Genomic DNA, 13,437 nt, shown 5'->3' on the forward strand with positions numbered 1-13,437 from the left:
AATATGAGATGGGTGCGAACTGAATTCAAATCAAGCCGTGCAGAACTGCCTCCCATCCAAGGACTTAAACTGCAGATAACTCTCACCCAGTACTACAGTTCAGGGTAACAGACAATGGATGGATGGAAACAGAAATGGACTGGGATTAAAAATTGGCCCTGTGATTTAAGGCCCCCCACAATACACTTGACCAAGCACATGGAAGGGGATGTCCCACGATAAGCCTGTTTGTCAACCCGAAAGTTGCACCATGTGCCAAATGAAACACAACAGAGGTCTGTGAGAAAAAACCACCACTGCCCTTCTTTCCAGTACGTTCTGCCATTTCCGTTCTATGAGCATGCAGATTGATTAACTAAGCTTAACGCTTCTTTGACAAATTAATCACTATATTACTCTACAGGGGTGTGCAAATATTAACGAACCACCTTATTACACTAGTAACGGGTGTGTAAATGTTACATTTACGTTTCATTTTCCCATCTAGGCGGCAAACATTTGCATCTCTTTATTTATATCTTTATTGCCTTATTTGCGTGCTTGAACATATCCACACATGAGCCAAAAGATCCGAAGGAACTCTTTTCACATTTCCATTTTTATCTGAACGTGCTAATTGGGGGGAAAAAATGTCAAGGAGCATGCTGGCTAACTAGCTGGGAAACACCCCACATTCCTGAAGAGGTTATGAAGGGACATGAACATGCAAAGGAGCCGGTGATCCCACGGAAAGTGCTCGGAAGGTTATGCAAGGTCCCAGTGATGCGAGAACATGCAGGAGCTGGGGGGGGGGGGGGGGGGGGCAGGAGCAGGAGATACAATCTCACTTGGGGAAATTCACACCTCAGCCTGCTGGGTGTGAGGTCTGATCCGCAGGTTCACCATGTGCATTTTCATCTCTAGGCTTACGGACAATAATAACAGCAGCACATCAGTGAGCTACTAACCACAGTCACAGCGTCAGGTTTAGTCCCAAATGCCCACGAAGACGCTGCCCTCCAGTCCCACAGCATGTGTATCGTGACGCGTCACCTTTATTTAAACATACAGATCTGACCGTGCACACTGCACATTACTGTATGTAAATACTGATTTACTGGTTGCAATCTGCACTGATTTGCACTACTGATTATATTTTGAAGTCTATTTTATTATCTTTTATTTTTTTATGATCTATGACGATTTGGATTCGATAATTATCAGTCGTCATTGACAGAAAGGAGCTGTCAAGTTCAATTTTCAAATTTTAATGTTTAATTTGGAACACGCTGGAATAAATGAGAGGTCGTCATGGGGTTTCCCCCGGTGCTCTAGCTTCCCCTCATTGTCCAAAAACATGCTGAGGTTAATTGGAGTTACCAAATCGCCCATAGGTGTGCATGTGCACTGGAAATGGATAGATGAATGGAATTGTGATCATATAAATCTCTCTCTCTCTCGCTCTCTCTCTCTATCTTTCACACACACACACACACACATACACCCAAATATCATTTTCTCTGGAGGATCCTGATTCAGGATACTGCAGCAGCTCATCATAACTATCACTGCCTGCAGTGGTCTGCTGTTTGTGGTCTCTGGGCAAGTTATGTAGATATTAAGATTACATCCGTGACAAAAGAGAAGCTTTTTTTTCTTCTTATCCTTAATAGCATATATGTATGTGCTTTGTTCCCCACGTGTGCTTTGGCAGTACTATTTCTTATGGTCATGTCAGTGGGCGAGTTCACACCGCAGGAACTTATTTCAGGAACCAGAAACTTTTTTCCAGAACCAAGAACTTTTGTCGCGTTCACTCCACAGGAACTTGATTGTAGATCCTTAGAGGCAGTTCCGGAACCGTTTTTTTAATACCTACTCCAAACTCTTTGCTCTTCATCCGAACACAAAATACTGCCTGTGGAACATGGTATGCAACCCTGTACTTCAGCAGGTAGCGCTTCAGTTGGGATTTTGTCTTGATGAAAGTTGCTAGGCCACTGCTGGGCACCAACTTCTTGTGTATGCAGGGCTTGTTGGTTGACATAAAGAACCACTGACTGGAGGACATGAAAGACTTTGCCACCCTCCCTTGTGCCCACAGCAGTATTGTTACCTCCTCTACGTACAACATAAGAGCATCAGCCTGTGAGTTTTCCTGCCTGCTCAGTGACTTTCCACAGCTACGTAAGCCCACCTTTTCTACTGTAGAGACTAAGGATAAAACACCCCCCATTCCTCAGGATAGGGACAAAAAGGGAGTACAGTTCATGCCGTGCATAAAGAAACACTGTCCTTCAGTGACTGTTTGGAAAAAAAATAGGCAAGGTCACGTGTGCCACTCGATTTGTACATGAGAGACTGTTTAAAATGGCTTCGAAGATTTGATTTAGCTGAGCATTTGTGCTCCCAAAATGGCAATTTCCGTTTGTAGGTTAACAAGTTCATGACTAGGACACACCCATGCGTGCGGAGACACTGCGTGTATGCCGAAATGATTCTCACCCTCGGGGACCTTTGTCCAGAGACTTACTCTGTTTTTATTCGGAAATTATCTGTTACTGACATCCTTATTCCTCTGGCTGAAAGTCAACACTGGCTGCAAAAGATCTCTCGAAAAGAATCCTATGAATAACTATATTTATGAGCCATCTAATAATAATATCTACAGCACCATAAGCACAATCTTCAAATGAACTGTACAGTGCTACTCTGGTATCTTCTAACAACTGTCTGTATTGACATGATTATTGATACTTCAGGAAAGACTTATTCCAACATTCTCTGTCTGTAATGTGCATGTTTTTCATCATTACATTCAACCACATATGTTTAATGCAACTAGTAAACCCTTTAAAGCTGTACTTGATGTGGAGACTGATGTCACTCTCTATCTGTGAACTGTTTTCAATACTATTTTTTTTTTATGACAATTAAAATGACAAAGTGTCTGTCAGACTTGCCTGGACAAATAAAAGAACATGCAATTTAGGAATGTTAGCATTCTGGTATTTTGTTAGTGTCTGTGTGCATGATATTACTGCCACGTTTCCAAACCGATCATATCACAGTGAGATATATTTTGCGAGCCTTGCTGAAAATGACTCATCCTTGTAAAAAGCACAGTTGCCAAACCTCAGACTTGTGTTTTCATAAATACTGCGGAAAACAAATCTCCCAACAGATTGTCTCCATCCTGCGCCCTTTTAAAATGAATCTCAGTTGAATTTTTTTTCTTCAGTTCTCTCATATCACGGTGTCAGGGCTTATTCAGCTAGTTAATGGTACATGTAGCAGAAATTCTCTGGATACCTGTATGATTTGGAACAACACGTCGCTGAATGAAAATCGTAGATATGAAATGATCTTTTGGTGTGTGCTGTCATTGTTCAGATCTCACTAAACTGCTTTATTATGGAGTCTTTCTGGTTTCGGTCTTGAGTCCTCCTCACTTTTGCTTCGAAGATTCAACCTCCAGATGTTGCCTGAAGTCATGTGGCAAAGATGGAATGATAGTCAACGTAAAAGTGAAACCAAACAAGCCAAAATTTTCCAGCAAATAGACACCGAGGAGTTATTGTATTTTGTTGTTAAATTCTGGCAGACAGAGACCAGCTCTGATGTCAAAATTATGTGAAACAAATGGGCAAATGTAAGGTTAGCTTGTGGTTTAACCTTTGGCTTTGAAAATAAAATTTTATAGTGAGGGCTGTTTATTTTTCTATTCTGCTTCCTCACAATAGAATTACAACACAAAGATGAGCCTGTGTTAATCATATTATCTGTCTAAAGCCCCTAATTATTCCTCACATGACCCACTGATCTAATCAAAGCCAGCTTTGCAGTAAAATTGCAGTAAAATTTCTCTGTAGGGAATCAACTGGAACCTCTTGTGTGGCTTAAGGACTGCGGATCAATCCAGATCTTTTCTATAAAAGAAAATACATACAGTACTCGGATTAAAAGTTTGACGTCTGTAATGATACAAATGTGTGCATGTTGTTTTTTTCAACAAGGCTTGATTATAGCAAAACCTGCAGTGTCTGAAATCTCCACAAAATCTGTGTGTCAGGAACCGCACAAAACGGTTTCCCTGTGACTCGTCGCTGTTCCTAACTGGTTACCGGGAGCCACAGAACAGGTTTGAAGATGTTTCCACTCAGAAAGTGCAGAATTCACATACCGCAGTAGGGATATTCTGTTGACACCTCTCGCACTTTGCATAATTTTATCCCCAGATAAAAAAAAAAAAAAAAAAAAAACACACACATACGCTTCCGACCTTCAGTTACTTTCATGCTTAATAACTTACCTCACTATGTCTCAGAGACCAAGCTTTACTGTTAATAAAACGTCGTGCGCTTTATATGTTCTTGGAAGTGACTGAGTGGCAGGCCTCCCCGCAAAGAACAGTGTAAAAAAACTCAGAGGCGCAGTGTTGGAAAGTGTTCCGGTTATTTCCGTGCTGAAATAACCTGCTTCGTGGCTTCCAGCGACCTGCTTTGCCATGTGCAATCAGATTGCATGTCATGACAGTCGTTTCACCTTAGATACCACATTGTGTGTGTGTGTGTGAGAGAGAGAGAGAGATCTAATTAATTACTTAAAGTAATACGATATGTAGAAATCACGTACACATTTAATTGCATGCTATAGGTATGTATAACATGCAATTATTAGAATGAACGTTATGATAACCTGCGTAAATAAGCGAATCCCATGAATGTTTACGTTGCTGTTTACAGGACGCAGCCATCGGACCGGCTCCACTGCGCCACTCGGACCTGGATGACTCACCCACCTGATAGCCTGTCATTCAGGGGGGATAAGTGGAGCATCAACCTGGGGGGGGGACCCGAGAAGAACAGCCCTCCAGAGCTCGGCAGTTCGTTCGCACCCGGGCTTTAACCCGCCCCCCGACTGACCGCCTGCCTCATGTAAGAAAAAATAAAAAAGGATGGAACGATGCCCTGTTTTTGACAGCTAAGCCGGTCAGCCAGTGGTGTGTGGCTCTGCTTGGGGGGCGGGGGCGGTATAGGGAAGTCCGAGCCGGCTTCGGGGGAGGCGGGGTGGTAATTAATGAAGGGCAGGAGGGGCGGGTGATGCGCTGAGGAGGGGAGCTCTGGTGAGTCCCGGCGCAGCGCTCACCGTCAGCCGAGGCGGCGGCTCCAGGCAGCGGCTGGCCGAGCGCTCCGTCCAGGTAAGGGGAACTAGAGGAGCTCCCGGGCTCCGCCGCTTCGCACCATCTTTCTGTCGTTTATCCGGTAGGTTTGTGTTAAGATAACATGAGCAGAATGCGGTGCACATGCATGTAAGATGGGGGCTAAAATGGGGGCCAGCGAGGGTGAGGGGAGCAAAGCCGCCGGCGCGGGAAGCTCCTTCTCCGTGGAGCGGGGCGAAGCGCTGGCCGATCGCCCTCCCGGGTGAAGCTTGCGGGGGGCAGTCAGGGTCTGCGGTAACGCGTTAACCAAAGTACCGGACACCGTCATTACTTCACCGTCCCCTGTTTTTAGCAGCTTTTTCGTTCGTCCGCGCCAGTCCGCAGTCTGCAGCGGACGTTCGCCGGAGCCTGCCGAGCCAAACCGAGCCGTGAGTGGGGTCATCGCCGCCCGTAAAGCTAGTGCTGCTGCCGGGGGAGGGTCTGTCAGCCCGGGCCTGCCGGCCGTTAATAATAAACCGGCGAAGCGGTAGGACACTTACGGTCATAAAGAGGCAGGGATGGCCGTTGCTCTTTATCATGCCAAATATCCGATAAGCTGCTGTAATGCACGGCTGCAGTCATAAAATGCATGCACATATCAGCCGGACAGTGTTTGCATGTGTATTCCATTGCAGTTGCACGTTTTATATTGGGTGAAGTAGTTGCGCGCACATATTGCTGGACACGGAGAAACATAAAGGCATGCATGGCTTTGCAGTGTAGTCTTCCTTCTGATTTGTTGTGAAATAACGAAAACGAAGCGGCGCATTCTTTTTATTATGATTATTCTTATTATTATTATTATTATGCGTTTGATAAACCAGTGAAATGCATGGTTGCAGTAATAAAACGGCCCGCACCGCTTGCAAAGAGAGTGTTTGGGGATGCAGTTTCATATGCCGCCAGCTGCGAAGAAACCACGAAAAAATGTATGAACAGAACTATTCTGTCTATTTTCATGTGTATAAACTATACCGGTGTCCCAGCTTGAATGTCCCCGTGGCCTCTTACGCGTTAAAGCATGCAGCAGAATTGTAATGTTAAAATTATGGTAGGGTGATGATAGCGGGATTGGGTCAATATAATAATAATTATTATTATTGTTATTTGTGCGGGGTTGGGTTTTTCGGGACATTGATTTGCATAAACGAGCGTGGAAAATGCAGATGTGACCCGTTTCACACCTGTTTGTGCAGAGTCTGGTTTTCTGTAATGTTTACGACGTGCTGGGAAATGCAACGATGGGATGAATTTATTTTGAAAAAGACGCTTTTTGGTGCAGCCTTTAAGGTTGCGTTGTACCGCTTTTTACTGATCTCCAGCGTCTCCTTTGGACGGCTGAGGCTCATTAACTCCAACGAGGCCAATTGTGAAATTAGAAAAAAAGAAAAGTAGTTAAAAAGGTCAGTGCGATTTTATAGAGGAACCGGTGTTTAATAAGTGTTTCTTCCTACCAGAGGCTGTTATTTTGGGCATCTGTGCATCCCTCCCTATGGCAGTTGTTTTACAATCTTACTTTAAACCACCGAATCGCTTTAGTCACGTTGCGGGAATATTTTGATCCTTACCTGCGTTCTGGTTGTGCGCTCGGTGTTTCGTTTCTATCACAACTTTATATAGCGTTTCATAACCCCAGCATGTTTCCTGAAAGTTTTTGTTGTTGTTGTTGTTGTCGTTTTTCTTTCGAAAGAAAAACGGGGAAGGAGTTCTGCACATGCTAGTATGTCCATTTTCTGCAGAAGAAATGAGGAGTAATGCAATAATGTAATAGTTGTGTCGTCTGTTATCAGAGATTACATAGGATCAGACAGGTGGTTTTTCATGTTGCTGTATGGCCATTGCAGTTTCCGTGTATTAAATTGGAACTTAACAGCATTACATTTTTGTATATGCATATAGTGTGTGTGTGTGTGTGTGTGTGTGTGTGTGTGTGTGTGTGTGTGTGTGTGTGTGTGTGTGTAAATTGCCTTTCATTTCCATTAACAAAGTAAGGAAAACAGCCAGTGATCAAAAATGTAATTTCTAAAGAGTAACTAAAACCAGCATTACCCGCTGTGTCCGTATTACATTAGTAAGTTTCCTTGTAGTGTGTGATAATTAAATAGGATGTTGGAAGTCACTTTAGCTGTCAGTCACGCTGGTTATCTTTCCCGCCCAGAGGAGAGCCACTTGCGCATTGATACTGTCATTTCTGACTAATTCATTCATAGCATAAATAAACTGTGTGTAATTGACCAAAGCCTCCATATGTGATTGAGAACATTTAGTGCCTTCTCACACTTTTGTGATCTCAGTAAAAATGTTATCTTCTTTTTCAGATAATGCTTCTTTTGAATGTAAAGCACCTATAGTGGACCGGATTGCGTTTAACAGTTGCTGATTAAAGTAGGACTTGTTTACCTCCCTCCCCCAGACAGTGTGAAGGGGTCGTTAGCTTGAGATTTAACTGACGTGCAGAGCACTAATATCTAACTGAAAATACAAGTATGTTTGTTTATAAACAGCCTGTCTTGTTAACTTTCGTTTACTGCTAAGGTCCAGCACTTGGCCATTGTACTCAGGGGCCTTGAGGCGTGAATGTCCTCCTCGATACGCCGAGGAGTTCAGCCTCGATACGCTGATAGTTCAGCCCTTGGTGGAAAGGCACAAGTCAGTTGCACACCTTGTTCCCATGGTGGGTTTGGACCTGTAGTCTTCGATGGACCGGTATCCACTGACGGCACCAGCGACTCCAGTCACGTGCTACACCAGCTGCTCTCCTCTATATTTATCAGGATAAATGAAAACCCTACAATCTGCCCGTGCTCATAGACCATGAAATCCCTACGAATGTGATGTTAATCTGCCCTCTCCTCCTAGCACCTATATATATATTTATATATCGGCGTTGCGTTTTTGTTCATTTTGGAAAGTTGCAGCACCATTAGTGACTGCTGTGACGTGGTCTTTGGTCTTTTAATTCTGTGGACACCTTTAATGGAAATCTCACGCAAGATCTCTTTGGCAGAAGACAAGCGCGCGTTTTCTCTGGAGAAATATATTAAGCTGGCTGTTCTTGGTGCCCAGTTCAGCGAAAGATCTGACTTTTAGAAGCGGTTTCTTCCCTGGAAACAGGAACATTGATATTTGATTGTTTTGTTTTTCCACTTCTTTTGTTAGGGAAGAAAGAGATGCTTTTTGTTTCCAAAGTTAATTCATGTTGAACTGGTGAGTTACCTCCGCCTTCTGTTTAATTCTCCCTGTATGTGTGTCTGTACACGTCTCTATCATCTGCCATTGTAGACGACAGTGAATGTTTGTGTGATGTATACGCCTGCTCACAAGCACCAAACAAACAGTGTGGGCATTATGTATGTACTTCATATTTAAAAAGCTATCAATTGCTTGTTTATTTCAAGTGTCCTTAGGTGTACTTGATATGTTTACACTGTAATATGTCTGTGAAACTGAAATTTCACTGTGCTGTGCTTCACATCTTATTTTTTTAAAAATAGTTCTTGTCCCAAAAGATTTTTTTATTGAATGAAATGTTTTTTTTTTTCTGAGACAGATGAGATTAATATCCAAGTCTTATGAGAATTTTCAGCTGACCACACTTGGCAAGTTTTATGCAAAACCTTTCAATAATATTTTTATCTTTGCTCACACAGTGTTTGGGATGGAAAAGAAGGCATCTGCAAATCTGTGGCAGAAAGGCTGCGTTAAGTTATTAGCTATTAGCTAGCAGCAACGTTTTCAAACAAACAGCCAAATGGCGTAATCACGTCGTAGACCTTTTATTGTTATGATGTATACTCAGGTAAATGCCTACAGATTTAATTGTTAAACATTTTAGAATGTATCCCAATATATCCATTGTGATTATTGTATTCCAATACAGATTTGGTTTAAGAATACATAGGAATGTGAAACTGCAATATTGCCAGTATCCCAGTGCACTTCTTGAACTGCGTTTCCTTCGCTGGTGTTCTTGCATGCACAGTAGGTATTGGGGTTGAGGCTTCTTATGCTGCAGCTGGTTGTTGAACAGATCCAGTCACTCTATTGGGGTGGAGCCTGTGGGCTCTGCTTCGTTGCTTAGAGAGGGTCACCATGAGGACTAAGTCTCCATCAGCAGTGGTGTGAAGGTGAACATCCCCCCCTGGCGGGGGCTTAAAAAACCATGGGTGGCTCTGTGCTTATGCTGCCGGAGGGTGTAGTGTGTGCTGGTGTGTTACGCGCTGTGTGGCAGGGTTAGGGTTGCTGTCTTGTGGTCTCCATGTCCCTCACTGCTGGGTTGGACTGCTTCTTACCACTGACCCATTTTCCTTTCCCCTGAACTGTAAACGCTACCGGCTATCCTGGGGTGATGGAACCCACTGGGAACTGGTTTGCGTCTCGGAGTGTGATGGGATCTCGGCCCGCCTCCCGCCTATGACGGTCGGCCGTGGCTTACCCAAGCCGACCCAGAGCGTTGGCCCGTTTGACATGGGTGACACTATAGCGGGTTTTCTCCCGGCTGGCAGTGTAACGCAGTTCCTTGGAATGCGTGGAGCCTGTACCCCAGTCCGGCACAGCACAGGGTCCACAGATCTGCTGGCTCCCCGACTAGAAGGCGGGTGCTTTAATTATACCGTGGGTGCTTCACGCTTATTAGGATGTACAAGAAAGAATAATCCGCTCACTTTTCTTGGACTACACGTGTAGGCTAAAAATACGCGGGGGCTGTGGAAAGAAAAGCTATTATCTGCCCTTTCTAATTTCATCCCCCCCACAGGAAACGGATCGCTCTACTCGCACTCACCAAGCCCATATCGCAAACCACTAAAGGGGGCCGCGCTTGTGAATGTAATTTACACTCCCCAATTAAACTGTAGACCTCTGCCCCGTAGGATAGGAAGTGACTTTGTTCGTTTTTATTTTTTTGCCGTAACGTTTATGAGCTCGCATTATGATCCGCAGTGTCACTGTCGTCGCGCGATGACGATTCTGTGCTGAATCAGAATCGGGATCCTTCATTGTCGTTGCGCGATTGTGCCGACGATGGAAAACTGTTTGGCTCAGCTCAAGCGGCAGCATCAGTAAACGACAATAAGGACGTGTGGGGAAGGACAGGAAATGGTAAATGACACAAGGCTGGGATGTATGATGAATGTTTGAGAGCGCAGGGTGGCAACCCTTATGGATTAAAAGGTGAGATTGTTTGCGTGAGCCTGAATACTTCTCTAAGCAGTTTGGTTTAGTGACCAGACCAGGCATTTTCACCCCAGAGGATTAATTTGCTCTCGGCACAAAGAAACGCATGACTTCTTGCTGGGATCAGATGACTTAATTTGAATTTGGAATGCTGCTCCCCCCCCCTCCATTTGTTTTTGTTTATATTTTACATCCTGTAAAAATAGCAAAGTTTAATCAATGAACACAAATTAGAATAAGGTAGTTTTGTAAGTGTACCTTCTGAGCTTCTTCTGTGTTTAATGTGGAGGAGTTTGCTCTCCCGGGAGCGGAGGAGAATGTCAGGAAATCACGCTCGGCGAATCCAAACCAGACCGTCAAGCCCTCAGGCTTTTAAGCCACGTCCCCACGAATGACCGCTGTCATTTGGCGGACGTCCTCCAGGCGCCGGCTTGCGTGCCGTGAGAGTCATTACGGCCGTAATTATCCGCTGACCGCCAGATGGAGTGCCTTGTTTGCGGAGATCGTAACGGTGACCGGCGTAAAAATACAAGTTCGCTAAAGCGGATAAGATGGCTAGTGGGTGGGGGGTTTGTGGGGGGAAGCAAACAGAGGCAGCTCACAGTTATGCTGTTGGGGGAGGCTGTTGACTTAGCCTCTGTCAGCCTGCGGTCGTACCCAATGCACCACTTTCGATCGCAGTTCGCGGGTGTGAACACCGAGGACAGGGAAAGTACCGAACAAACGGCCAGAAGGTCCGATACGTGCGCGGCGGGGAAGGGGTCTGAGCGTCTCCCCGTCCTGCTATTGCCGCTTTTGTAATTAGGCCCTTCAACTGCAGATGGTTTCATATGTACATTGTGTCGAGCTGAAATTAGACAGAGACCCCCAGACCTCATTTCCCTGCCGCTCATGGAGCGCGAGCAGCTTCTCCGTCTCCGTGGGATGCGGCAGGCTCCCGCCGGTCACGGAGATCGGCCTTCCGCTCTCTCAGGCTTCCCGGGATCGCTCTGGCCCCCGGCTCAGATCTGTTTGCTGGGGGTGTCAGGGTGTCAATAAGCGGATACGCTCACCGTAATCCAGTCAGGTGGCTGGAAACGCCGTGATTTTGTGATTTTCAGTTATTCACAATGAAACTGATTTAGACAGATGAACTCAATATGTTTTTGAATGTTTGTGTTAATATTTTGATGTGGTGAAGTGCAAACCTGCTGTACGTGTTCATGTGCCGTATCCAGGGCGCGTTTAGGACGCTCCGCAAAAGCCACATTCGACGTGGAGAAGCAGCAAATGTCCCAGCACACTGCCACCCCCCCCAACCCGGTGCTCATGGTGACGTTTCAGGGGTCACGATTGCTTGTTTATTTGCATTCCATTTAGCTCGCCAGGAAGATGCACCGTGGGCCCTCATGGGTGTGACGAGAGAATATTTTAACGTTCTTGTTGTTGTTGTTTGTTGAAAAGATGGGACATGCTGGTTCTTACTGAGAAGCCTTCCAGATTGGAAACCTCTTGTGGATTTTGGATCGTATCCCTCTGTAGCTGCAGTTTAATCATGGGAATATCTGTGCTTGACACGCAAGGTACCGCTCGCATTGTAGCCATGGCTGAAACTGCGCAAACCAGTCTTGTTTCCAGGCTGGTGTGTTTTGATTCTGTACTTGCCTGTTAGCTGCAAAAACACGAAGTCTTTTGATTGCTGGCTGCAGCTGTGTGTTGGTGTTTCTGCTTACGGTGTCATGCTTTTCTCATTATTTGGTCTTGGTACAGCATGCGGCATATGCTTCAAAGTTGCAATACTCTTCCGGGACAGCTTTAGGATGTTGGTTTGTAACCTAACAATTGCAGAGGGCCTTCTGTCCTTGAGGCAAACGCCTTCCCCGGTGACATGGCGACTGTGCCGGCTATGAATTAGCCAGGGCTGTGACTAAACGTGGATCATTAAACTGTACTGAAATGGAAATTAAACAAGGGGCTGAATGGCGGGATGTTGGCTGCCATTAGTGGTTAGACGATAGCGTTCACCCCTCTGCGCGACTGCCGAGTCACCCTCCGGACATCAGAATTAAAGGATCTCCGTTTGCGTTTTGAACATTGGTGCGTTGGGTCCTGTTCTCGCATGTAAGGTGACAAACAAAAGGGCACGAAACAAAAGGAGGCATCAGAACGCACATAACTAGGAGCGGCAGAAGTCCTTATTTTTGGAATAAATATGAAATAAAAGTAAACAACTGAAACGGAAAAAAAAATTGTTTGAAATTTTATTCCACAGGTTTTTTTTTTCTCCACATACTCGGCTAATTCTATGAATGATTTTCGCAGCATTAGTAAAGACGGTTCCTCCCGGAACAGAAACGGCACGCTGCAAATACGGAGCCGGTCGGCCAAATCGGGGGAAGTGCCGTCATGTGTGTGTGTACGTGTGGGTCTGTGATCTGTCAGAGCCTGTTTCCTGAGGAGTGACTCGGCGCTGAGCTGTCGTTGGATGCTCAGATATGGACCCCTGGCCCAGGCCAGCTATAGGCACCACCCAGTTACCAGCCCTGTACCACTCCTGGCTCCCCATCCCTGATCTTTCAGAAACTCAATAAATAGTTACTGAATAGAGTCAAAGGATCGTAACTAGCCAGCTGGTTCTCAGAACACTCAAAATAAACATACAGTATAGTATGTGGTGTAGTGACTGTTTTGTGGCCAACAGGGGCCCCCAAACCGTCAGAGCTGTATGCAAATGCATGGTTTGAATGGTGGTAAACACCACCGATATCGGCGTGTTTGGGTGTCCTCCACCTGCGCTGCTTTGCATTTCCGGTCCAGAAGCACAGAGCTGAATTGCCAGCTGTAAATCCCCCTTATTGTGAGGCTGCTGCTCCCGGTAGATTTGTCTGACCTGGTGCTACTTCAGTGCCGCTTAAGTGGGAGAGCTGCTGATGGTGTTTCCGTGCCTGAATCTCATGTCCCCGTGCAGCGGGCGTGACGCTCCCGATCCCGCATGACTGCCCGTGACCGTCCGCCCATCTAGACCCACTGATGAAGGTCTCGGTGAGAGCTACCAGCCCCTGTCAGGATGCCCCCTACTGATCTCTCTCCATCAGCAGCTCTCG

General features: G+C 45.5%; 1 protein-coding gene across 5 annotated transcripts in view; it reads left to right on the forward strand.

The window, feature by feature from the left end:
- Positions 1–4,747: 4,747 nt before the first annotated feature.
- The window catches only part of LOC125714576 (1-phosphatidylinositol 4,5-bisphosphate phosphodiesterase beta-4-like), a 47,511-nt gene continuing 38,821 nt past the window's right edge, over positions 4,748–13,437 (forward strand). For 2 of the 5 annotated variants that reach the window (XM_048985294.1, XM_048985300.1), the window contains exon 1: positions 5,045–5,179. The gene's annotated coding sequence lies outside the window, so the exon portion shown is untranslated. Of the gene's footprint in view, positions 4,917–5,044; positions 5,180–8,338; positions 8,387–10,257; positions 10,280–13,437 lie in introns of those variants that run through there. The other 3 variants (XM_048985295.1, XM_048985296.1, XM_048985297.1) reach the window with 3 other exon arrangements.

The sequence above is a fragment of the Brienomyrus brachyistius genome, chromosome 19, assembly GCF_023856365.1.
Source record: "Brienomyrus brachyistius isolate T26 chromosome 19, BBRACH_0.4, whole genome shotgun sequence".
In the NCBI taxonomy this organism is placed as follows: domain Eukaryota; kingdom Metazoa; phylum Chordata; class Actinopteri; order Osteoglossiformes; family Mormyridae; genus Brienomyrus; species Brienomyrus brachyistius.